Source organism: Balaenoptera physalus, assembly GCF_965194825.1.
Source record: "Balaenoptera physalus genome assembly, chromosome: 8".
NCBI lineage: Eukaryota > Metazoa > Chordata > Mammalia > Artiodactyla > Balaenopteridae > Balaenoptera > Balaenoptera physalus.
In genome coordinates, this window is record NC_138887.1 from 6,262,475 (window position 1) to 6,290,129 (window position 27,655).

Genomic DNA, 27,655 nt, shown 5'->3' on the forward strand with positions numbered 1-27,655 from the left:
ATCCCATGGTAAAGACAGCTCCCAGTGTACATAACAAACGCATTCCCATACCGCAGATCCTCTTGTGGGAGTCTCTAGAGATTCCCAGATCTCCAAGCATGCTGAGCCCTGGTTCTTACACCTATTCCATTGCACAGCCGTAAACTGTGCTCGCAGTATAGCAGGGGCGCTTTATCTTAATAGATCGGTATAATTTAGCAGAATCATATTCATGTTTCATTTCCAACTTTTCAGTTCAGTTCAACTCAATAGGCATGCATTAAATGTTTACTGCGTATATTGTATACCAAAAAGCTGCTGGGGCGGGGTTCCATAGTCAGAAAATGTAGTCTCTGCCCAAATGAGCCTGCAGTCCAGAAGCCCATTCCTTCCGTCAAGTTTCCGAAAGTGAGAATTTGGTCTCATGTCGTTTGTGAGTTCTTCAGAACTGGAGTGATAGTCTCAGGAAACCTGAATGGGTTCGCTGGGCTGCTGGTGTGTGGCTGTGAATCAGGACGTAGCTTTCAGAGCCCCTCACAGCTTTCTCAGAGCCTTTGACACACTTTATCTTGTTTGAATAATCATGCAAGAATAGCCTCATTTCGGGGACTTCCCTGGTGGCGCAGTGGTTAAGAATCCACCTGCCAATTCAGGGGACACGGGTTCGAGCCCTGGTCCGGGAAGATCCCACATGCCGCAGAGCAGCTAAGCCCATGCGCCACAATTACTGAGCCTGCGCTCTAGAGCCCGTGAGCCACAACTACTGAGCCCACATGCCACAACTACTGAATCCCGAGCGCCTAGAGTCCGTGCTCCACAAGAGAAGCTGCTGCGATGGGAAGCCCATGTACCGCAACAAAGAGTAGCCCCTGCTCGCCACGACTAGAGAAAGCCCACATGCAGCAACGAAGACCCAATGCAGCCAAAAATTAATTAATTAATTTTTTTAAAAAATAGCCTCATTTCCCTTTTTGATCTCTTTGTCAGGGTGATCCAGTAGATTACAAGCCCCAGCTTCGGTGTTCACAGAACCGAATTGGTTCAGAAAATCTCTGAACTCTTTTCACGTTTCTAAGTTGACATCTAAAGTTGTTTCCCATAAGCTTAATAGTTGTAAGAGGTAAAATTTCAATCCTTTGGTGAAGCTGCCAGAAAGATGCTGACTTCTGTTTCCCGGTCAAAACACTTGTTAATACTTTCCTTAAAAGACCTGTCTCAGTTCTGAATGCCGATTCTAAGATGGATATTTTGACACTTGATGGGAAGTTGGGGCAAGGAGCCGTCGGGGACCGGCTGCCGGGAGGGAGTCGGCCAGGCTGTCTGCAGCATTTCAGTGCTGGGCCCAGCACCGTGCACGCGGCAGTCCTTTCATGTGGCAACCTGGAAGGGATTTTACAAACGGGGCCTGAGATGGGCCAGGAGGGTGGTTGTGAACGGAGAACCTGGATTCAGGTGGGTTGGCTTTAGGAAAGAGCACGCACAGGCGGGGAGACCCTGGGAAGTCCGGGTACCATGGGGGCCACCGCCGTGGTGTCAGACTAAGGACAGAGCAGGCAGGAGTGTGAAAGTGACAGTCAGGAAACTGGAGGAAACACATGTGCCTGCAGCCTTTTCCTAAACAGTGAACCTTCCTCCAGAGGGAGGGAGGGGGCTGTGAACAGCATGACCGTTCGCAGGAAGACGGCTGAGCAAACCCATCACAGCGCAGGTGGGCTGGTCCCTATGACAACGTTGAGCCCACTGTGCATCCCCACCTGGGGCTCCTGGGGAGCAAACCTGCCCTCTGTCTTGAGCTCAGTAAGTAGTGGCGGCAATTATGAAGCTGCTCTAAAGTTGCTTTCTCAAACTTGGGGGCCACAGATGTACCCTTTGGGGGAAGTGCCTGTGGACTTTATGAGATTTTTAAATCTTGTCTATTCATTTTGAGGATAATCTACATTCCTTTGAACTTATGTGCAGACTGAACCATTTTGTAGCAATAAATCACAACCCGATGGTACGCATGTGTGTAGGTAAACCTCACCCTCCAGTGATATCTTAACGGTCACTTGTATATTAAGGAAATTAAGAGGAGAAAAGGAAAGCCGTTATTTTATACTGACCCACCCATTTACCATGCGTTTCCCTTCTCTTCTGTCGTTCAGGCTTGCACTGACCAGTGGCTATTGCCTGACAACAGTTGCCTCAACTATTTCACTCAGTTTTCTGGTTGTTTATAGCAGGAGGACAGTCTAGTACCAGTTACCCAGAAGTGGCCAGAAGCAGAGGTGTGTGGATGGAATTTTTATAATTTCAGTGTTTCTCCAATTGGGGTCCAGTGGAAATTGTTTTTCTGTAAAAAAAAGGCCCATACAGTATTAAATGTGAGAAACCTCACTATAAATGAAGGAAGCTGAGAGGAACGAACAAGTAGGTGTCTTGTTCAACGTCCTGTACTAGGGACCTGATCGCCAAACACTCAGCCGATGCTGGGTAGCAGACCTACACCAAGTATCAGAAGTTCTGTTTGTACACGCCACGCTTTAAGGGGAACCTAGAAAACAGGTGTGAGGGGCAGTAGAGACAGCAGGAGAGTGTGGAAGCCTGAAGAACAGTTATAACAACCGAGGATATGTAATGGGAAGGAGAGGAACTTTTAGGGGCCACACCTGCCTCCTCAGGTTGACAGGGAGAAGAGAGAGCACGGATGAGAAGGGACAGCAGAGGCCCACGGAGGCAGCTCTGCCCAGAGAGGAATGTGCTTGGTTGAGGCAGAGCCCCTCTGTCCCGGGGGTGGTCGGAGACCGAGCAGTCATTTGTGGGTTTAGTACTGAGGTGTTCGTTTATAGAGAGAGTCTAGGAATGCTTGAGTGTGTAGATATTTAAGAAATAAATTCTGCACATCCCATGTCTTTTCCATACTCTGTCGTGCTGTCACAGTGGTTGCAAAGGAAGCACTGCCTGACATGAGCCCCCCAAGGCCTGGGAGCAAGGAACTGTCCCTAAACTACTGAGAATGAAGGAAAGAGATGGGTCCTCTGTGGGTTTGCTCCCAGCTGATACCTTTCTCTTTCTTAGACCAACTGATTAAGCTCTGACACGTGACTGTCCTCTTAACTAATACACTGAGAGTGAAGCAGAAATTCAGGGCTCCCTGAGGGTCACAGGGTGTTTTTAAACAAGTTTTCTATAGGGTAGATCCAGCTTTGTCGCCACTGGCTCTTGTTACAACAAAGAAAGCTGCTTATCAAAAAGTTGTGTTGTAAGGATGCCTTTCTGCATCAAGCTTGGAATCTGGCCACGTGGAGGTGGGAGGAATGAGTCCCCTAGGGAAGTATAAAAGACGGATTATGCCTCTGTATCTATATAGCCTGTAAGATTTCTGCACAGAACTACTGTATATGTATATACTGCATTTCTTCAGAGAAATATTAATCCTGAGACCCGCAGTCAAGTAGGATCCAGAGATGCTTAAGAAGACGGTGAGCTCGGAAGATCTGCGTGGTTACATCCTCTGTGTGCTGTGACGATGTGCTCCATCAGGGAAAAGCTTTGGTAAATACAAAGTGGGTGAATCAGACCTTTGCGATGCCTTTTACTTACGCATTGCTATTTTTATTTCAAGGCTGGTTTGAACTATTACAAAGTAATGTTTAAAAGTGCTTTCCTCACTCTTCTTTGCTCTGCGTTTCCCCATCAGATCACTACATAACTGGAGAGAGATGTTTCTTTGTTTTTGTTTTTCAGTGTCTACTTATAAAACATGTTTTTTGAACAACTGTGTTTTCGGGACAGCATGCCTTTTCCCAGAAAATACCAGGTTAACATTAAATAGGCACTGGATGTTTATCTGATCTTGTTTATGGGAGCATGAGAAATTCGGTAACCTTTGTATATACTTTACGCTATTAACTAGGTAGGAGGTCATTGGAACGTTTAGAATTCCACTATAAACTTCTAAAATTATCAGGTGATAATTTTATTTGCATTGCATCTATATCAGAAGATGTTTGTTATTCATCCAGGAATGAAATTAGCTATGTGAGAAAGAATATTTGTGGTTCTGTTTGGAAATCTACATTCAGTGACCAGCAACTGCATGTCCTTCAGAAGTTCACAAGGCCATTCTGCACCGTCCACCATGGTGGACGCCTTAGTAAATTAGCCTGGGCCTCTGTGGTGGTAAGTGTCATAACTACACCCATGGAGTCAGACACTGATGATGGAAGAAGTTACATATAAAACCACAGAGTGAGCCTGAGGTACTCTGCACTTCTTTTATGACATTCTAGATTATTTATGTTCTGGTACAAATTTCTCACTAGATTGTCAGCTCCGTGTGACAAGCAGCTTCTGGTTCATTCAGCCCATAACTCCCAGCACCATGCCAGGTACATAGTGAGCAGTAAATAAATAGTGGCTGCAATGCATTGAACATATCTAGGGTACGATTGCATTTCAAGTAAACTTCTGAAATCTGAACACATCTTTTTTCACTAAGAAGCACGAATGTAGTTTTTAAAAACGGGGGAGAACTTTTTAAGCCAGCAAATGATTAGATTATAGTGATCTCAATTCGTAAAATTTCTCACTGGCCTTCTTTATACTTAATTTGGAGTACATAGAAAAACAAGCATGTCTGAAGGAGAGTGCCAAGTGTTTTCTTATTTTACTTTTCAGAGCATTCATCTCTAAAGTAAAGAACATACATTGGTTTAAAAGTATTTTTAAGGAATTAGTAGTTGGATTAAAATTGAGTTATCAAGGAAAAACATATCTTAACTTCATGCATTCATGATTAGACCTCTTCATATAGAAGGGTCTGAGATTTATCTGCCGTATTCACCATCATCCAAAGAACTCAGGGGCATAGATTTTTTTTTTTAATTAAAATTAGTAGAAATTGGCATGCAGTTTAGAGTAATATCTGATCTTCAAAGCTCCCTTAGCAATTAAAAGAAAACTAATTATTTTTGCATGGAATACGATAAGGTGACTTTAAGTGCATATTAAAAGGTCATAACCATGACAACTCTTAAATATTACATCCAAGAAAAATAAGTTTGACTTTCATTTATTTTGGAAATAGCTATTAACTGTAACCCAAGAAACATTATGATCAGTGAGTTTGCTTCACGCCAGAGTGTTGTGAAAGTCAAGTGGCTAGTGGTTATTTATTACTGACAAGAGGCAGAAGTCATGTCCTGTCTGTCTATGTGTCTGGGTCTGCCCAGAGTTGGTACACTGATGAGAAGACCACAGGTACTAAATGAGGGGCTTCAATGAAATAAAACTGAATTTCAAGGACAGGGAAAGCAAAGTTCATTGAATTCTGTGACTCATCCCAAGTGTCCTAAGCTTTCTTACACTCAGTGCAGGATTCCTCTGTTTCATTTTATATTTATTTCCATGTAGCGTGGATGTGGGTGAGAGTCTCCTTTACAAAGGCGGTTCGTGTAATTTACTCTATGTAAGTGTATGAGGAGATTATAAAATTTTGAACCATCAACCAGATAAATTTTTGAATCTTCAAACCGGAAGACATAAAATAGAGGGAATCAGAAGAACTATGTAAACAAAATAATGATAGCAGGTCAAACTTTGCTGCCACACATGAGTCTGGGGCGGAGCATTGGTCTTGACTTTGCATGTACACGTTTCACAAATAGTTCTTTCTTCCTTCCCATTTACCTCTGGAAATGGAAATTAGCGTCGTCAGTGACTTTACTGGGAAGTAGAAGCTGTCTGTGAACTTCCTTTTGTTGTTTTTAAAACAGACTATCACATTTAAATGTCAAATATGATAAGCTGGCATCCTTTAGGAGTACCTGTTTCAAATCAGATGGTATCTATCCTTCAAACTGCCATTTAATGACTGACTGCTATACACAAGGTGTTACCTTCAAACTTAGGACTTAAGCTGCAAATCAAGTTAACAGATTTCAGCAATAGGCAGATCCAGACCAGTGGTTCTGTACCGGGAACGGTTTTGCTCCCTGCAACCCTCAGTCCCCTTCAGGGAGCATTTGGCAATGTCTGAAGCAGTTGTTGGTTTTCACACTGGGGTGTGTCATAGGCATCTAGTGGGCAGAGGCCAGGGCCAGACCCCGCCATAAAGGACAGTCCCCAGCCCAAAACGTTAGTGGTGCCGAGGTGGGGAAACCCTGGGCTAGGCCAAGCCAACCGTATTCAGCTCTTACTCATCCCTCTTTTTCATATCACACCAGCATACACTCACGGGCTTTATTCCTCCTGGCTTTGGAGCTGATTCTGCCTTCGCCTGGGTTTTCTGTGCGCCCGCGGTGCAGCAGCCGGCTTGGAGTCTGGCGTTCCTGACGGTTGCACTCGAGCCAGCATCCCACCTCCACCTGCAAAAGCCTGTCCAACCTGAAAGCCTGGCGAGTGAAAGCAGGAGTCATGTGAAGACGCCTTCATTATACCCACCCATAAACTTGCTTAGGAAGGAATCCGTGAGGTCCTGGAGTCAGAAATTGGCTCTATCCCGGTTGTCGAAACAACAGAAATCGAACAGAAAACACGTGCTTTTTCTTTTCCCTTCTTTTGTCCCCCTCCTGGCAGTGCAAGAGCGCCATTAGGTGAAGAAATCTCTCCCCACGCCACTCCCCAGAACCAGAAGAAAACCCAGCTTGTTCTAGCCCAGCTTTGTCATGGAGAGAAGGCAGCTGCTGCATTCTGAAATAGCCTTTCTCTGATAGCAGCCTGCCCGAGGATGAAATGCGTTTAAGAGTTTGAATTACACAATGCGCAGTGAATGCGTGCCTGTTTCTGCTTTATGGTACTTGCGAGTGAGGCTGTGTGCGCTGAGGTTTTAGATCACGACACCTAATGGCCTAGCAGAGGGGGAGGAAACCTTCTGCCAGGCAGGGGTCACTGCGTCAGTATTGGGGTGCTGGCCCACCAGCTGCCTGAGACTCCCGAAAGGGCTAAGTCACCGAGCTCTTGGCCGTGCCTAAAGGGAGTTTCTAGAGTCTTGGAACAGGGCCACACACCTGTGAGGTGCTCCCTGGGCATTTGGGCAGGGCAGGTGACCAAGGGTCCTGTTGGAGTTGGAAGCCAACTTGAAAGCACATCTGGCTGTGAGCTCAAGTTCAGTAACACTCCCCCCCGCCGCCAACCCCATAATTCATGTGTGTCATAAAACACAATAATTTCTTGAACTTTAAAGTCATGCCTGTAATAGTGCCTGGCATACAACAGGGGCTCCATAAGTATCTGTTGAGTGAACGAATGAGTTCAGAACTGACGGGCTCTTGGTCCAGCTCTCACTTCACAGAGAAAGGAACTTGAGGTCCACAGAGATTCTACGATTGCCAAGTGAAAAGGTTGCTTTCACGGGCATGGTTTGCAGGGCCCTGTGGGTTATGTGCTAATACAGACCCCCAGGAAAACACCCACTCAGCAGACAGTGCCGCCTTGGGCACCCTCCCGCTCCTGCTCCCAGCTTTCTTAAAAAGAGCCTCCAGGATTGCTTAGGCTTCGAGCTCCCCCAAATCTGCATCACCCTGGTTGAGAAAAATCAAAGAATAAATAGAATGGGGCTGAAGGCCTCGCCATAACTATTAGTTCTAAAACAATGAAATAGATATTTTCAAATGTAAGACTTTTTAAAAATGTTTATTATATATATTAGTTCTTGCTCTCTCTATATGAATGTAATACAAGTGTCGCTCTCTGAATAAATTAATAAGTTTTAGAGAGCCAAACTGATAGTTTTTTATAAATTAGACACATTTAATCAAATTTAGTGTGACTACACCCAGCTACATAACTGATTGAACGTAATTTGAATTTCTGTATTATATGTTTTTTCCCAATAATTGACCCCAGTTTTCCCATCTGTAAAAAGGGGTCAGACCTCACGGTAGCTAAGGTACGTGCCGAGTTTAAGGGAAATGGCCCAAAGGGAGGACTCCGGACCATGTCCACAGAGGGTCCTGCGGCCCCAGAGTCAGCACCATCGCTTAGTGACTGTGTGACCTTGAGAGGCACCTCTTTGTGCCTCAGTTTCCTCACCTGCCAAACACCAACACAATGGCAGCTAGGGCTTAGGGCCATGATGAGAATTCAAGGAAGTGATGCATGAAAAGTGCCTGCCATGTGAAAGTGCCTGCCATGTAGAAAGTGCTCAACAAAAATTAACTATTTTATTGCTGCTGCTGCCGCCACTGTGGTTATTAATGTGGTTTCTAGACCTTTGCCATCCAATAAGGTAACCATGAGCCCCATTCAGTGGCTTTTGGGTGCTTGAAATGTGGCTTGTCCGAACTAAGATGTGCCATGTGTCTAAAGCACGTACTGGATTTTTCAAAATTTTAAAAATAAGATTTTTCACATACTTTTCCTTGTACTAAGTCAGGACAAGAAAAAGTATGTGAAAAATCTTAACACTTTTTAAAATTAAGTACACATTGAAACAAAAATATTTGGGGTATATTGCATGAAATAAAATACATTATTAAACTGTATTTCAGCTGTTTCTTTTTACTTTTTTATTACTGTGGCTACGAGAAAGTTTTAAGTGACGTATGTGGTTCGAATGACAGTACTGGGCGGTGCCATGGGTACTGTGGGCGGCCAGGGTCCCAGGACGATGCGGCAGGTTTTGTCACAACTTGACCGTAGCTTCTGGTCTCCTCCACCCGAGCCCTCGCAGTGTGGGCCTGAATTTTCAGATTGGTAGGCTTTATCTCTCGGAAGGGTTGGCCCAAATACATTGAAAAGAATAAGCATCTAAGCCACTGTGAATTTAATTTGCTCTCTGATTCTTCTGCTCTGGCCAAGGGGAGGCCCTCTTTAAGCGTCAATCTGCCCCCAGTAAATGAAGGGCGATCTTGTCCCTTGCTTCTCAGAGGATCCACTGAGAAAGCGTCACTGACCTTGCTTACGGCTCTCCTTTCAAGGGCAGCACGTGGCCTGGTGCTTCTTTAGTCTATGGTTCCCGGCTTTGTTCCTTAGACACATGTTAGTGTTAATAGTTCTTGGAAAAAAGCCTTCAGTGGAAGGCCCTGCATGTACAAGGCCACTTCCTGTGCACATTTGATGTTAAGGACTCTGGGTAGTCCTGCAGTAAGGAGGCCTGTCTGATGTTGTCATGACCCGTGGTCACTCAAGTTTATTTGACCGCAGAATCCTTTTCAAAGAACACCTGTAAGACACACCCCACCTGTAAGACACACCCCAGACTGAGACAGTTTCAAAAACACTCTCTTAATGAAAAGGGTCCTTTCACCTGAACAATGTTTTCAGGGAAGGCAGGCTGAAACGGTCCCCTTGGAAATGTGAGACTGCTGCTTACTGATCGCCTTTGACTGGAAGAAATCGCTGGTAACTGTGCTTCTCTAGAAAGAGTGAAGGGGGAAAAAGTAATTGCTCTTTTACTAGTGTGTCAACCTCTGATTAATACCTTTCTTATTTTCGGTTTCTCAAACAATATTGAAAGAACGCCTTGTTTAGATCAATAAAATAAGGAAAAAGTTACAAAAGGTTTGCCTTAAATTTATATGTATTTATCATTAGTCTATTTCCTGAAAGTAGCTGAGACATGAGAGTTGCAAAAATAGGGCCATTCCAGCGAAATTGTAAAGCGAAAAGAACGCAGCCATACAGGCAGGAGGCGACCCGGCCGGAGACTGCAGGCTAGTGGGAGTCATGCAGCCGGGCACGAGCACCAGCTCGGAGCCTCTTGGCTGCAGGGAAGGCCTTTGCAGCTCCATGGTCCCAACCCCAGGCCTGGTAGATGGCTGCCTGAGTCATAGCAGCAAGGCCAGCTCTGGTGGGGGGGATCTCCAACATCTGGTTACTGCAGATGTCAGTTTAGAGGATTATGCGTTATTGGAGTGTTGGTATACAGAAAAACTTCTTTATAAAAAGGCCTGAAGGGCTTCCCTGGTGGCGCAGTTGTTAAGAATCTGCCTGCCAATGCAGAGGACACGGGTTCGAGCCCTGGTCTGGGAAGATCCCACATGCCGCGGAGCAACTAAGCCCGTGAGCCACAACTACTGAGCTTGCGCGTCTGGAGCTTGTGCTCCGCAACGGGAGAGGCCACGACAGTGAGAGGCCCGCGCACCGCGATGAAGAGAGGCCCCCGCTCGCCGCAACTGGAGAAAGCCCTCGCACAGAAACGAAGACCCAACGCAGCCAAAAATAAATAAATAAATAAATTTATAAAAAAAAAAAAAAAAAAGGCCTGAAAAGAAAAAACCTAATATAGTCAATCCAAATGTTTTTTAAATGAAAAAATGTATTTGTGTCCTTGATCTGGCTTGCTGCTTTTGAAAGATTAAAATTGGGGTGAAAGAAGTCTGTGTGCAACCATATGTCTGATAAAGGGTTAATTTCCAAAATATATAAGGAATTCATACAACTAACTCAATAGCAGAAAAACAAGTAATCCACTTTAAAAATGGACCCAAATAGATATTTTTCCAAAGAAGATATACAAATGGCTGACAGGTACATAGAAATGCAAATTGAAACCACAACGAGTATCACCTCATACCTGTCAGAATGGCTATTATCAAAAAGACAGGAAGTAACAAGTGTTGGCAAGAATGTGGAAAAAAGGGAACCCTCGTGCACTGTTGGTGGGAATGTGAATTGGTGCAGCCACTATGGAAAACAGTGTGGAGGTTCCTCAAAAAACTAAAAGTAGAACTATCACATGATCCAGCAATTCCACTCCTGGATGTATACCCAAAGAAAACTAAATCAGTATCTCAAAGAGATATCTGCACCCTCGTGTTCATAGCAGCATTATTCACGAGAGCTAGGATGTGGAAACAATCTAAATGTCCATCGATGAATGAATGGATGAAGAAAATGTGATACAGTGGAATATTATTCAGCAATTAAAAAAGAAGGCAAGCCTGCCATTTGCAACAACATGGATGAACTTGGAGGACATTATCCTAAGTGAAATAGGCCAGACCCAGAAAGACAAATGCTGCATGATCTCACTTATGTGTGGGATCAAAAAAAAAAAAAAAAACCAAACACTGAGTTCGTAGGACCAGAGAGGAGAATGGTGGTTGCCAGGAGCTGCGGGGAGGGGAAAGTGGGGAGATGCTGGTGAAAGGGTACAGGCTTTCAGTTATAAGATGAATAAGTTCTGAGGATCTAGTGTACAGCATGGTGACTATAGTTAATAATGTTCTATTGTCTACTAGAAATGTACTAAGAGAGTGAATCTTAAACTTTCTCACTACACACACAAAAAAGGTAACTGTGAGGTGAAAGAAGGGTTAAAAAAAAAATCATCTGAATACATGTTATGCATATTATCACAGGGCTAGAAAATAATCAGTCAAATAAAAATTCATTAACATATTCATTAACTAGGAAAATAGTCCAATGAGGAGCAGAAACTTCTATTTAATTTTTATCTCATCATTTTCTGTTTCTTAATACATAACATGTATTAGTACAACTATCTATGTGCATTGTAATTAAATAATCATTTATTATGGGGATGTTCTCAATGCATATTTTGCTAACAGGGATGCTGATCTGAACTATTTTAGGCCTTCCTGCTCTAGCCTCGTCCACTGGTTTTCCAGCAGTAATGAGGGGTATTTAAAATAATTTTTTGTAATGACACATGGCTTCTCTGGGCCAGCGTGTGAGTAGTAGGTGACAGCTGTGTGCCTTGTTAAGCTGTTTGAACTGGCTCCAGGGCCCTGCGTGGAATTTGAGTTACAAGTGCTGATGAAGTTGGTGAAGTTTAGGTAAACACAGCTGGGACTGCCCGATGGCCTTTGCGTGACCTTGGACATCACTGTAATTTAACCTTTGGAGATGTGCATGTGCATCTTCCCTGGCACGATAGGACCTTCCATGATGCTTTTAAAGTGCTTTGGTCTGTGTTTTCTTGGTTACCAGACTTTCATGGAACCAATAGAAGACAGTGGTTAAAGGCATCTCTTTATAGACAGACTGGGCTCAAACTGGCCGTGGGCCCGTGGGCACGATCCCGCGTCCGAGTCCTCGCTTGGGACTGAGGGTAGAGTCTCCACCTCTGTCAGAGCACCGAATGGGACACTGCATGCCGAGTAGGTAGGCACTCACAGTAATAACTCGGTGCCATCTGGGGCACAGGTGAAATATGGTAGCAGCTGATCCAGAATTCATACAAGGAGAAAAGTAAACTAAATGACCTGGAACAGATTTTCTTCTTTTGAATGTCTCTATAGCATAAAATGCCAGTGATTCTCAGGAAGGAGCTATATACATCAAATACAAGCTGTCTCTTAGTTAAAGGAAATCCAGACTATTAGCACAAATGGTGTGAACAAGCCGTTAATACACAGTAAACCACGGCCCAGCAAGACTCCTTTTTCTGTTAGTATTTCCCAGACTTTCCACTCTGATTTTTGGTGCAGACACCAAGTAACCCTGGTTGTCTGCCCTGCTTTCAGAATACTTTGTAAGGATCCACACCAAGAAGGGAATTATTGTTTTTATGAGCTGGGTGTTTGGATTATACTATAACGTGGAAATAAAATCATCAGACCTTTGTTGCCTGAAGTTGGAGCCACTACAGGTAAATCTTTCCCACGAGTATTTTGCTGACGCTGGTTATAGCCTGGCTGTTGATGCAGTGTCTGTGGAACATACAAAGGGTGACCCTGTATTGAAAATCAACCCCAAACAAGTTTTTGTTATCCTTGTCCTTGGAGGCCCCTTATCCTCTGAATGGTGTCACAGTAGGGGGTGTCGTCTTTTTTTTTTTTTTTAACATCTTTATTAGAGTATAATTGCTTAACAATGGTGTGTCAGTTTCTGCTTTATAACAAAGTGAATCAGTTATACATATACATATATCCCCATATCTCCTCCCTCTTGCGTCTCCCTCCCTCCCACCCCTCTAGGTGGTCACAAAGCACCGAGCTGATCTCCCTGTGCTATGCAGCTGCTTCCCACTAGCTATCGGTTTTACATTTGGTAGTGTATATATGTCCATGCCACTCTCTCACTTTGTCCCAGCTTACCCTTCCCCCTCTCCGTATCCTCAAGTCCATTCTCTAGTAGGTCTGCATCTTTATTCCTGTCTTGCCCCTAGGTTCTTCTGACCATTTTCTTTTTTTTTTTTTTTTTTAGATTCCATATATATGTGTTAGCGTACGGTATTTGTTTTTCTCTTTCTGACTTACTTCACTCTGTATGACAGACTGTAGGTCTGTCCACCTCACTACAAATAACTCAGTTTCGTTCCTTTTTATGGCTGAGTAGTATTCCATTGTATATATGTGCCACATCTTCTTTATCCATTCATCTGTCGATGGACACTTAGGTTGCTTCCATGTCCTGGCTATTGTAAATAGTGCTGCAATGAACATTTTGGTACATGACTCTTTTTGAATTATGGTTTTCTCAGGGTATATGCCCAGTAGTGGGATTGCTGGGTCGTATGGTAGTTCTATTTTTAGTTTTTTAAGGAACCTCCATACTATTCTCCATAGTGGCTGTGTCAATTTACATTCCCACCAACAGTGCAAGAGGGTTCCCTTTTCTCTACACCCTCTCCAGCATTTATTGCTTGTAGATTTTTTGATGATGGCCATTCTGACCGGTGTGAAATGACTTGTGCTCTAATTGATCCAATGCTTAAAATTGTTCTCTGAGATTAAATTTTACAGGAGTCATATCACACCTTTCCAAATGCTTACTGTGTCAGTTTTAAACAGCATACCTTTCCGGAAAATTTAATCTATATTTAATATTTTTTTAAAAACGAAAGTACTCTGTTACGAGTGTTTGTTATGTCTAAGACTTATTCGCCTCACCCCCCCGCATGGTGTTAAAAGTAAGCAAGCGTGGTTATGCTTGTGATATGAGAGATATTCAACAAGTCCCAACTATTATCCACACACACGCTCTCAATTCACCAAGAATAGTAAGTTTGAGAGGAGTTTGAAATTCTCGTATTAGAAAAAAAGTGCTGTGTCAATATTTTAATTCCCTGTGAATGATCGGTGGAGGTGTGTAGACAGAACCACTCATGCTTTCAGAGCTTTTATAGAACTGGGTGCTGTCTGAGGCACTGGTGTCCATAGGTAGCATGGTCCGAGGACCATGTGACCAGTTAATGGAGCGTTGGAACCTACCCGGATCTTTCAACCTCAGTTGCTTCTGTAACACCAGAAGGAAGAAAGCCAGGCTAGAAGGTTAACAGGAAACAGAAACCAGCTAGCTTAATTCTCACCAAGAAGATGTTGAAATGGGACAGATGCCTGAAGTGGCTGTGCTTTAATAACTGGGAACACAAGTGTCCTACAGTATATTGAAGATAGAACTCGAAACTCAAAATGCTATTTTAAAATAATATTTTCAACCCTTTAAAATAAGTGAAAGTGTTATTTACTTTTAGTATGTATGCTTTAGCCACATGAAGTATTTTGATGCCGTTGATGCAATACAATATTCCATGACTTTTTCTACCCAAATTAGCTAAGTATGAATTCCATCCGCATTATCTGAGTAAACTTTAATACGATCTTTACTGACTGTAGCAATACGTGGGGATGATCATTGATACGTGTATAGAAAGTTCCATCCCAGCTTCACAACCCCCTGTGGGAGGCCCGAAGAGAGAATAATTTTAATGTATCTTCTATTAGGGAAAACCTGGAGCCACCACTCCCTCCCGGCCCGTGGACCCGTGAGCGCTCAGCCCCTTGTCGCTGTTTCACAGGACACACCACAGGCCACCGCTGCACGGGCAGACCTGTCAGCCCTTAGACGGCTCTGGGGAAGGAAATCTGATACTTGACCCACAGGTCACGTTTGACAGTTGGGGATTAGCTAGCTGTTCTCCTTGCTTCACTCGTCCTCCTGCAGACCTTCCCCTGGCAGCCTGGCCGTGGGCCCCTGGCCATCCCTCGTGGCCTTTCCCGGGGCCGCAGGTACAAGGCTCTGCACAGCGTGGAACCGACGGGATGGGGTCCGGCAGGGCCATCTCAGGAACAGGCCCGCAGGGAGCCGGGGGCTCTTTCACATATGGAATGATAAACTCAAACAAAATCAGGACTGTGTGTCCACAAGCTCAGAGGAGCGCAAACCCCTTGCTTACGTGCATCGTGGTGGCAGATTCTCAGTCAGCCCGAGTGGGAATCTGCCCGTCTTACCTGCAGAATTCCCACACGCCCTCACGTCCACAGACTCCCACGTGGCCTCTGAAAATGCTGCTTGAATCGCCCCTTCACCTGCTCCCACCGCGACCCAGCTGTCACTGCGGGCGAGCGATGGACAACCTCCCCAGTCGTGGACCACGCCTAGGGGGTCCAGGCGTGATCGGGTCCACCGCTCTCCCTCTCTCTCTCTCCAACTATTTCTAACTGTGACAAAACCTACATAACACAACATTTACCACCACAACCATTTTTAAGTGTGCAGTTCAGTGGCATTAACTACATTCACATTGCTGTGCAATCATCGCCACCATCCATCCCCAGAACTCTTTTCATCTTGCAAAACTGAAACTCTGTCCCCAGTAAACAACTCTTCATTCTTCCCTTTCCCCAGCCCCTGGCAACCACCATTCTGCTTTCTGTGTCTATGAATTTGGCTACCCTAGAAGTCTCATATAAGTGTAATCATACAATATTTGGCTTTTTGTGACTGGCTTATTTCACTTAGCGTATCTTTAAGGTTCATCCATGTCATAGCATATTGCAGAATTCTCCTCCTTTTTAAGGCTAATAATATTTTATTGTACATATTTACATTTTGTTCATCCATTCATTCATCAGTTGACACTTGGATTGCTTCCACCTTTTGGCTGTTGTGAATAATGCTGCTATGAACATTGGTGTCAACTGTTGTCTTCTAAAGCCCAAATCTGATGAAGTCACTCCCCAGCTTAAAGTATTCCCCAGCTCCCTGTGCCCGTGGGGTAAAGGCCAGGGTCTCCTGTAGTTTTCTCCTGCCAGCCCTGCCCTGGGTTGTCTGGCCCATCACTGTGGCTGGGCCTTGCATCTCCATAGCCCTCTGCCTGTTTCCATACTCTGCCCTCCATCTAGAATGTGGTCTCAACATCTCTACCTGCTGAAATCTTGTTTCCTCTTTCAAAAAAAAATCCAAACCCCAAAATCCAAAGAGCTCAAGTGTCCTGGCCTCTGCCTGGGGTTCGGCACAAGCCTGCTCCCCTTCCCTCCTCCTGTGTGTGTCTGTGTGTCTGTGTCACAGGATCTGAGCCCCTAGAGGGTGGGCACACCATCTGGTTCAGTCTGGAAATCCTGGTCTTCCCTAAGTGCCTAACTTGCTGGAAATGTCCCTTGAGCAGTGTGACAGCTCCTGACCCTCAGGAGAGCCCTGCTAAGTCATTCCTTTGCAGATTGCTGCTGCTACCCAGGTCACAGCTCTTTGCGTGAGTGTATCTGGTCCCCAGAGAGTGACCTGTGGGGCAGGCACAGCCCTAGGAAGCCTTTACACAAAGATGAGGCTCAGCCTTCTTTGGTCCAGTTAGGGTCACGACCCTCTGAAGTCTGCGTGTCCAAGGTTAAAGGGTGCTTTTGGAGAGCTGCGCTCATGCACATGTCCCCACCTATTCCCCAGTGTCATGTTAACCCACTGTCCCCCGGCTCTCTCGGCTCCAGCCTCACTGGCCACTGCTTAGTTTCTCAAACTGAAGCTCTTACTCCCCCGGGGCCTCTGCACAAGCTGTTCCCGCTGCCTGGACAGCTCGTTCCGGATCTTCCATTGTAACCTCCTTCTCACCTTGTGGAGTATTTGTTTGCTCTTTAAATGTCTCTCCAGCTGGACCACGAGGGCAGAGCTCTCACCTGCTTCCTTCACCTGTGTACTCACAGAGCCCAGCACCACTGTACGTTGACTGACACAAAATGCACTGAGAGCGAAAAAAACCTGAATCCCAGCTCCGCAGCGCTTGCTTCAGCTGAGTAGGTTTGCTCAAGTCCCATGTCCTCCCTGGGCCTTAGTTTTCTCTCCTGTAATACGATGAAGTTTCCCCCTGCTGGCGTGTCTCGGGGGACTACACAGACAGGCACTGAGCCAGCGCCTGCCCACTGACGATGAGAAACGGCTCTGAGCCTTGCAAAAGAGACTTACACACCGTCCTTCCTCAGGCACAGTTTATTCATTATTCATTCATTGTGTTGAGAAATGGGTTCTGGGGGAGCAATGTGGTGTCCACAGCCCTGATCGTGCACCTTGGTCTCTGATGGCCTGGCCTAGACCCTCACATTTAAGCCCTTTCTATTCTTCAAAAATTAGACTTCTTTCAATAGTTTCAGTAATCAATCAATCAGTAGTAGTAGTAATAATAATAACGATAGTGAGTAATCCTGCCCCATGCAGGCCGTGCTCCACTGAAAGCAAGCTAAATGCTGCTCTCCCCAGAAACCTCGGGGGTCTGTCCCGCCCAGTAATGCGGCTCTGTGATGGAACAAGGGAAGATGCCACCATGTGGAGAGGTGCCCCTGGCCGCCCAGGCTGGTAGCGGGGGATGCTAGCCGGGCTCTTGCACACGCGAGGGCTGACGACGTCAGTGGCCAAGGTGCAGATACCCGGCAGGCCGTGTGGAAAGGGGCGAGTCCACGGCTCCCAGTGGGGATGCAGTGGCTGCCATGCGACGGAGGCTGGCGGGGGGCCGTCCTGGAGGAAGGGCCGGCCGGGGCGAGCGTGGGCTCTGACCCCTGGAGCCCGCTGCCCCCAAGCCGCTCAGCTCCCGGCGACCCTGAGGACAGCGCCACGTGGGGACTGGGAGAGGAGCCAATGAAAGACGTGGGTTCCCAGCACCAGGAGAGGACCTCCTCCAACTGTGCAAACAGTGCCCTGCAGGCATTTTAGGGATACGGTTTTGAGGAGAAGTATGTTATTTTAGCTTTCTTAGGTCAGGGAGAGAATGCAGCCCGGCGCACATTCCTCAGAGCAGACTATTCTAATTATTACCAGTTTAATACGGGTTCTGCTTATTTAGGGAAAATCCCTGTGGTTCCCTGACATGTTTCACTGTCATAACTAAGTGTTGGAGTAAATAAGACTTCACGGCCCGGCGCCTGGAGGAACTCAGCCCTCGGCGATGGGGGCTGGGAGACCTCCGACCCCGGCAAGTACGGAGGCGTCCCTAGAAATGAGCCCAGCACCGCGCGGTCCGGCTGCGAGGCGGTGCCTGGTGGGCCGGCGCGTGCGCAGCTTGCCAAGCTGCTCTGCGGCCCGGGAGTCCCCGAAACGTCCCGGCCTGCGGTCGCCAGAGCCGCCTCCCGCCTGGCCACGCTTTCTCCTCCCGGGGTTTCCCACGTGATCGCAGAGCGCTGCCTGTTTCATTCAAAGCTCGGCTCACACTGCTTGCCCTTAGAGACGGTGCTGCCTTCCCCGGCGGCGGCAGGGCGAGAGCGGAGCTGCAGCCCCTGCGGGGGAGGCCGGCGGAAGCCCTGGGAGAACCATGGGTTATACAGTTGATTGCTAGCTGTCCCGGGGCCAAAAAGCAAGTTACAGTTAAAATGCAAAGGATCTCACACCGGTCAGAATGGCCATCATCAAAAAATCTACAAACAATAAATGCTGGAGAGGGTGTGGAGAAAAGGGAACCCTCTTGCACTGTTGGTGGGAGTGTAAACTGATACAGCCCCTATGGAGAATAGTATGGAGGTTCCTTAAAAAACTAAAAATAAAACTACCATACGACCCAGCAATCCCACTACTGGGCATATACCCTGAGAAAACCATAATTCAAAAAGAGTCATGTACCACAATATTCATTGTAGCTCTATTTACAGTAGTCAGGACATGGAAGCAACCTAAGTGTCCATCAACAGATGAATGGATAAAGAAGATGTGGCACATATATACAATGGAATATTACTCAGCCATAAAAAGAAATGAAATTGAGTTATTTGTAGTGAGGTGGATGGACCTAGAGACTGTCATACAGAGTGAAGTAAGTTGGAAAGAGAAAAACAAATACCGTATGCTAACACATATATATGGAATCTAAGAAAAAAAAAAAGTCATGAAGAACCTAGGGGCAAGATGGGAATAAACACAGACCTACTAGAGAATGGACTTGAGGATATGGGGAGGGGGAAGGGTAAGCTGTGACAAAGAGAGTGGCATGGACATATATACACTACCAAACGTAAAATAGATAGCTAGTGGGAAGCAACCGCATAGCACAGGGAGATCAGCTCGGTGCTTTGTGACCACCTAGAGGGGTGGGATAGGGAGGGTGGCAGGGAGACACAAGAGGGAAGAGATATGGGAACACATGGATATATATAACTGATACACTTTGTTATAAAGCAGAAACTAACACACCATTGTAAAGCAATTATACTCCAATAAAGATATTAAAATTAAAAAAAAAAATGCAAAGGTTGGCAAATCCGAGAGGCTCCTGTCCCAGCCCAGCCGCCCCTGTGTCCCAGGCGACCTGGGGTGGGCGGGGACCGCATCTCTGTGGACACCTGATGCCTGGCCGTTCCTTCAGGTGATTCACATGGGCTCGCACTCTTTGGTTTTTTATTGATTGATCGATTGAGCTCTTAACTGATCTGCTTTACAATAAGCTGGTTTCGTTGGAAGCAGACAAACCCAGTTCCTAAGGGACATTGATGATTTCTTCAGTCTCTGAGGAAGAGTTTTCATTTCCCTCAATCTGTGGAAAAGGCAGGTGCCCTCCCTCCCCCTCGGGGGACAATCTCCACACCCGTCAACGGGTGCCGGGTGCCGAGTGCCGCGGCATGGGGCCTTGCCCACCCTGGAAGAGGAGAGCCTGCCCACCGGGCTGCCTGTTCGCCGTCTGTTCTCTGCCCGCACTCGCACCCGCCCTTTCTGGAAGGTCTGAAGGCCTGGCGCTCCACGCTTCCCTCCCTCAGACCGCCTGGCCCGGATCGGGCGGCTCCTGGGCCGAGCGCCCAGCCTGGCGCAGGAGCCTGGCCGTCCAGTCCCCCCACCTCGACCTTCGCTGACCTTGAGCAAGTTTCTCAGGTTTCACCTTTGATGAAACTTGAGCAAGTCTCACCCCCAGGTCGTCCTTCCGTTGGTGTGTGCGGGACCAGGTGGCGTTGCGTGGAAGACAGCTGACGACGGGAACCATCTGGCAGGAAGGGTGTTTGCCCGGCCGGGAGGGGCGCGGGGCTGGCGGGCCGGGCTGCCTTGACCAGGCCCAGAGCCTCGTGCCTGCCTGTGCCCGGGCCTCCTGCGGGGACCCAGCTCCCCAGCACAACCGCTCTGGACGGGTCAGCGAGGCTGTTTCACACACTGATGTCCTTTGTTCCCCAAATGGGGGCCCTTAGTCTCAATCACAGCTTGACAGCGAGCCCGGATGTGTGACGTCTGCTTGGGAAAGTCTGGAGCACCTGGTGGCCAAAACCCCTGGGCGCGGTAGGAAGCCAAGCACCTCTGCTCTCACACCCCTGCCGTGGTGGTAGGGCCTCAGGGCAGCGTTGCATTTCTTTTCATGCCGTCTCCATCCTTGTCCCTTCCGCCCTCCTCGTCCCCAGTGCTCTTCTCCGTGCTCACCGTTAAAGGCCCCTGCGGACCCCGGATGCAGAGCCTTCACCATGGCTGGGCCTCACGTCTGCCCACGTGTGTATAGAGCCCCTTGAAGGTTGCACTGGCAGCCCCACAACCGCTTCAGCTTCTGTTTACACGTGCACCAGAGTCACACACCAGAGCCGTCCTAGACGTCCCCATTTTCCCCACTGCGTCCATCCTGTCCTTGGTCCTCACGCCGACCTCTTGGGTCGGCCCTCACCATCTCCCGTGAGGACAGTGTCATTGCTGCCTCCTTGCCTCCCTCCCTTGCTCTTTCTTAGAGCTTCTCGTCACGGCTGCCAGAGCCATCTCTAAAACTGGTTTGAAACCTTGGCTGCACATTGGAATCGCCTGGGGAGCCTTAAAAAAGCCCAGCACTGGCCCCAGTCCCTGGTATTCTGCTGTAATTGGCCTGGAGTGGACCTCATAGGTGTTTTGTGAAAGTTCTCCATATGGTTTAGCTAGAATTGTTCTGAAATGTTCTAAAATGCTAATCGCATCAGGTCACGAGCTCCCTAACTCTGTTAGGTGATCCTTCTATCTGATGTTCAAAATTGAACATATCTGGACTCAGTGTACACATTTACACTTGTGCATTAACTCATCCAGCCCAGGGACATTATTTAGGAACTGGTTACTATGGTTGCATATGACACATGACTGTTTTCCTCATAAGCGCATGACCTGTGGGTCTGTCCTTGAAGTAACCACATTTAGCTGTGCAACTTCTCTCCCCTTCTTTCCCTCCTCTTCCCCTAGCAATTCCTCCCTCCCGCTCACAGACACACACACACACACACACACACACACACCAGGATCAGTGTCATCTATGCTGAACCGCATCGTCTGCATTGTGAACTCTTCTGAGTTTGAGTGACTTACTCTTTTGTTCACTGTTTTCTTGTCAAGTAGACTTCCACCTACTCGAAGTCAGTTCTTGAGCTTTGTGTGTTCACAGGGCTTATTAGCACAGAGCTGAACATGCCTGAATGAACCAGGGTGCTTCTGGGAGCCTCAGTGTAAGAAAACATTGGGTTTCTCCAGCTCTGAGCTTGAGTTTGCTCTTAATAATTGCATGATTCTGTGACAGTTTGTTGGTTAAGAAGGGAATACAAAAGGTGAGTTAGACCCTTGGCTCCTGAAAAATATTCACAAAACATGGAAAACCAGATGGGTGGGGGCAGAGGGAATAAAGGCATCTTGTAAGCGACATTGGTAGCTTAAGAGTTTAAGGAAAACTCATGAGTGTTTCTACTATTTAAGTAAAACAGTAGGTCATCCTGTATTTATGTGTAGGGTAATACCTGGAAAACTAAGGAGCTTGTCTGATGTGTCAGAGTCAGTAAAGCAGCTACGAGTGCTGCTTACATAACTTCTAAGAATAACATTTTGAACTAAAAGATGTGCTTTCCACTGATTTTCAAACTGGTGACAGTCAGGATCTGACTCTTTCTCAGCAGTATACTCTGTGCCCCTCCAAACACACGCGTCTGAGCATGAGGGTGGGACGTGATGGGACTTCACCTCATCGTCTGCAGTGCCCCCTCCCACGTGACACTGGGACTCTGCGTGGCTGCTTTGCCTTTAACAACTAAGTGATAATAATATAGTTAAGTTTTAACATGGAAAAATTTAATTTCGGGTTCACTTGTAGGTCAAAAGTCCATGTGTTTCCTTAGTCTGTTTGTTGCCCAATCATCTTATGGAAAATTGTCCGCTTTTGGACATTTTTTTCTTGAAGGCACTATTTGTTGAATGACTGGCAGAATGACAAAGCACCAGTTATGTAAGTGTGAAGAGGATGGGGTGTTTTCGTTGGCTCAGGTTAAGTGTGAGCCAACAGCAGTGTGGTGTGGATTCAGCAGCATGTTGGTGGAAGCGCAGGGTCCTGACCCCACGAGGTGATGGTCCAGTGCCAGGTGCTGGGCAGGCGTGAGTAGACTCTGCTGGCTGATTCAGGGCACATCTTAAAGGGACCATGGTGAGTGGGAGTTTGTGGAGTGGAGTGTAGCCAAGAGGAGAGTTAGAAACCATGCATGAGTAGTTCAGCTTGATGGAAGGACTCGTGGTGATAACAGCCATCCTCAGGTGTTCACGGTATCGATATGTATGGTGTTAGGTAGGGGTCTGATTTCATTCTTTTACATGTAGCTGTCCAGTTTTCCCAGCACCGCTTATTGAAGAGGCTGTCTTTTCTACATTGTGTATTTTTGCCTCCTTTGTTATAGATCAGGTGACCGTAGGTGCATGGGTTTATCTCTGGGCTTTCTATCCTGTACTATTGATCTGTATTTCTGGTTTTGTGCCAGTACCATACTGTCTCAATTACTGTAGCTTTGTAGTATAGTCTGAAGTTGTGGAGCCTGATTCCTCCAGCTCCGTTTTTCTTCTCAAGATTGCTTTGGCTATTTGAGGTTTTATGTATTTCCATACAAATTGTAAGATTTTTTGTTCTAATTCTGTGAAGAATGCCATTGGCAATTTGATAGGGATTGCATTGAATCTGTAGACCGCTTTGGGTAGTATAGTCATTTTCACAATATTGATTCTTCCAATCCAAGAGCATGGTATATTTCTCCATCTGTTTATGTCATCTTTGATTTCTTTCATCAGTGTTTTATAGTTTTCTGAGTACAGGTCTTTTGCCTCCTTAGGTAGGTTTATTCCTAGATATTTTATTCTTTTTGTTGCGAGAGTAAATGGGATTGTTTCCTTAATTTCCCTTTCTGATCTTTTGTTGTTAGTGTATAGGAATGTGAGAGATTTCTGTGCATTAATTTTGCATCCTGCAACTTTACCAAATTCACTGATTAGTTCTAGCAGTTTTCTGGTGGCATCTTTAGGATTGTCTATGTATAGTATCATGTCATCTGCAAACAGTGACAGTTTTACTTCTTCTTTTCCAATTTGGATTCCTTTGTTTCTTTTTCTTCTCTGATTGCTGTGGCTAGAACTTCCAAAACTATGTTGAATAAGAGTGGCCCGAGTGGACATCCTTGTCTTGTTCCTGATCTTAGAGGAAATGCTTTCAGTTTTCCACCATTGAGAATGATGTTTGCTGTGGGTTTGTCATATATGGCCTTTATTATGTTGAGGTAGTTTCCCTCTATGCCCACTTTCTGGAGAGTTTTTATCATAAATGGGTGTTGAGTTTTGTCGAAAGCTTTTTCTGCATCTATTGAGATGATCGTATGGTTTTTATTCTTTAATTTGTTAATAAGGTGTATCACATTGATTGATTTGCATATATTAAAGAATCCTTGCATTCCTGGGATAAATTCCACTGGATCATGGTGTAAGATCCTTTTAATGTGTTTTTGGATTCTGTTTGCTGGTATTTTGTTGAAGATTTTTGCGTCTATGTTCATCAGTGATTTTGGTCTGTAATTTTCTTTTTTTGTGATATCTTTGTCTGGTTTTGGTATCAGGGTCATGGTGGTCTTGTAGGACGAGTTTGGGAGTGTTCCTCCCTCTGCTATTTTTTGGAAGAGTTTGAGAAGGATGGGTGTTAGCTCTTATTTAAATGCTTGATAGAATTCTCCTGTGAAGCCATCTGGTCCTAGACTTTTGTTTGTTGGAAGATTTTAAATTATAGTTTCAATTTCATTACTTGTGATTGGTCTGTTTATATTTTCTAATTCTTCCTGGTTCGGTCTTGGAAAGTTGTACCTTTCCAAGAATTTGTCCATTTCTTCCAGGTTGTCCATTTTATTGGCATATTGTTGCTTGTAGTAGTCTCTTATGAGAGATTCTCTTAGTCTTTTTGTATTTCTGCAGTGTCCGTTGTAATTTCTCCTTTTTCATTTCTAATTTTATTGATTTGAGTCCTCTTCCTTTTTTTCTTGATGAGTCTGGCTAAAGGTTTGTCAATTTTGTTTATCTTCTCAAAGAACCAACTCTTAGTTTTGTTGATCTTTGCTCTTGTTTTCTTTGTTTCTATTTCATTTCTTTCTGCTTTGATCTTTATGATTTCTTTCCTTCTACTAACTTTGGGTTTTCTTTGTTCTTCTTTCTCTAGTCGCTTTAGGTGTAAGGTTAGATCGTTTATTTGAGATTTTTCTTATTTCTTGCGGTGAGATTGAATTGCTGTAAACTTCCCTCTTAGAACTGCTTTTGCTGTGTCCCATAGGTTTTGGATCATCGTGTTTTCATTGTCATTTGTTTCTATGTATTTTTTAATTTCCTCTTTCATTTTTTCAGTGATCTTTTGGTTATTTAGCTGCACACTGTTTAGCCTCCATGTGTTTGTGGGTTTTTTTCCTGTAATTGATTTCTAATCCCATAACACTGTGGTCAGAAATGATGCTTGATACGACTTCAGTTTCCTAAATTTTCTGAGTCTTGATCTGTGACCCAAGATGTGGTCTATCCTGGAGAGTGTTCCAGGTGCACTTGCGAAGAAAGTGTATTCTGTCGCTTTCCGGTGGAATGTCCTATAAATATCAATTAAATCTATCTGGCCTATTATGTCATTTAAAGCTTGTGTTTCCTTATTTATTTTCTGTCTGGATGATCTGTCCATTGGTGTAAGTGGGGTGTTAAAGTCCCCCACTATGATTGTGTTACTGTCGATTTCCCCTTTTATGGCTGTTAGCATCTGCCTTATGTATTGAGGTGCTCCTATGTTGCATAAATATTTATAATTGTTATATGTTCTTCTTGGATTGATCCCTTGATCATTATGTAGTGTCCTTATCTCTTGTAACAGTCTTTATTCTAAAGTGTATTTTATCTGATATGAGTATTTCTACTCCAGCTTTCTTTTGATTTCCATTTGCATGGAATATCTTTTTTCCATCCCCTTACTTTCAGTCTGCATGTGTCCCTAGGTCTGAGGCGAGTCTTATATATGCAGCATATATATATATGCTGTCTCTTGTAGACAGCATATATATGGGTCTTGTTTTTGTATCCATTCAGCCAGTCTGCGTCTTTTGGTTGGAGCATTTAATCCATTTACATTCAAGGTAATTATCGTTATGGATATTCCTATTACCATTTTGTTAATTGTTTTGGGTTACAAATGAAGGATCAAGGTAAAAACCTACAAGACCAAATAAATGAAGAGGAAATAGACAACTTACCTGAAAAAGAATTTAGAGTAATGATAGTAAAGATGATCCAAAATCTCAGAAATAGAGTGGAGGCACAGATTGAGAAAATACAAGAAATGTTTAACAAAGACCTAGAAGAACTAAAGAACAAACAAACAATGATGAACAACACAGTAACTGAAATGAGAAATACACTAGAAGGAATCAATAGCAGAATAACTGAGGCAGAAGAACGAATAAGTGAGCTGGAAGACAGAATGATGGAAATCACTGCCAAGGAGCAGAATAAAGAGAAAAGAATGAAAAGAATTGAGGACAGTCTCAGAGACCTCTGGGGCAACATTAAACACACCAGCATTCAAATTATAGGGGTCCTAGAAGAAGAGAAAGTGAAAGGGTATGAGAAAATATTTGAAGAGATCATAGTGGAAAACTTCTCTAACATGGGAAAGGAGATAGTCACTCAAGTCCAGGAAGTGCAGAGAGTCCCATACAGGAGAAACCCTAGGAGAAACCCACCAAGACACACATTAATCAAACTAACAAAAATTAAATTCAAAGAAAAATATTAAAAGCAGCAAGGGAAAAGCAACGAATAACATACAAGGGAATCTCCATCATGTTATCAGTAGATTTTTCAGCAGAAACTCTGCAGGCCAGAAAGGAGTAGCAGGATATATTTAAAGTGTTGAAAGGGAAAAACCTACAACCAAGATTATTCTACCCAGTAAGGATCTCATTCAGATTCGACAGAGAAATCCAAAGCTTCACAGACAAGCAAAAGCTAAGAGAATTCAGCACACCAAACCAGCTTTACAACAAATGCTAAAGGAACTTCTCTAGGCAGGAAACACAAGAGACGATATATTATTATTAACTGAAGTTCACAGTTTACTAGCGTTCACTCTTGGTGTTGAGCATTCTATGGGTTTGTACAAATGTATAAGGACATGGCTCAACCGTTACAGTGTCAGACAGAATAGTTCCACTGCCCTAAAAATCCTCTGTGCTCCACCTGTTCACCCTTCCCTTTCCAGAACTTGTGGCAGTCACTTGACCTTTTGCTAAATGTATTTATTCCTATGCTTTGTGTTATTCTATGCTTACCACATTCTGATCATGTGAAATTACATGACCTATAGTAGTGCTCCATAAATATTTGTTGAATAAATATTTGCATGAATAATCAGAGTTTCACAAGATTTCTTATCCATTACATCATCATTATGAGAAAACAGTGTTTTCACAGAGATGCGCTGAGGGGACACCGGGCACGTTCTTGACCCGGAGAACGTCTGGGCGGAAGTTGAGCTGGAAGCACGGAGGTCCGCGCTCTGGTCCAGGTGTTACTGGGCCTCCAGGAGCCTGTGCTGGGTGCCCGCTGGTGGCTCAGGGGTGCAGGCTGAGGTGGGTTCCCCGCCTGCCCCAAGCACACAGGGGGTTCTGAGGGGGACGTGCAGGGGCTGCTTCCACCCCACAGAAGAACAGCCTAATTCTAATTTACTTCTGTCATTCTAAGTTTTCTTACCTTTCCCAGTGAGCAATTTTATTACTCTTAATCACAGAATTGCCATTTAAAGTCATAGGATTTTATTTCATTAAATTTATGTATTCTAGTTTGTTCAACCATTCTCTTACTGGGCCACTTTGTGTGGTTTCTTGATATTTCTTTTTTTATTAGTGCCTCAGTAGTTTTACACAAAATTATTTTTCTCTTTTGGATTATTTCCTTCGGGTGTAGTTCAGAAAGTGAAATCACTGCAGTCTCATGGTAAATTTTTGAATTTCACGGTGTGATGCTGATTTTTCAAAGTCCCACATTCTACAAAAAAATGTAATTAGGCACACCTTTTTAAATTTAATTTAATGTTTTTTATATAGCAGGTTCTTATTAGTTATCTATTTTATACATATTAGTGTATATATGGCAATCCCAATCTCCCAATTCATCCCACCACCACCACCCCTGCCACTTTCCCCCCTTGGTGTCCATACGTTTGTTCTCTACATCTGTGTCTCTATTTCTGCCTTGCAAACTGGTTCATCTGCACCATTTTTCTAGATTCTACATATATGCATTAATATACGATATTTGTTTTTCTCTTTCTGACTTAACTTCACTCTGTGTG

General features: G+C 44.9%; 1 protein-coding gene and 1 long non-coding RNA gene across 5 annotated transcripts in view; both read left to right on the forward strand.

Annotated features, from left to right (window-relative positions):
- Positions 1–27,655, forward strand: part of EGFR (epidermal growth factor receptor) — a 190,998-nt gene that overhangs the window by 16,636 nt on the left and 146,707 nt on the right. The gene's annotated exons all lie outside the window — the stretch shown is intronic.
- LOC309665836 lies at positions 928–11,010 on the forward strand. The gene is made up of 2 exons (XR_014266728.1): positions 928–9,849; positions 10,164–11,010. It is a non-coding gene; the product is annotated as an uncharacterized lncRNA (long non-coding RNA).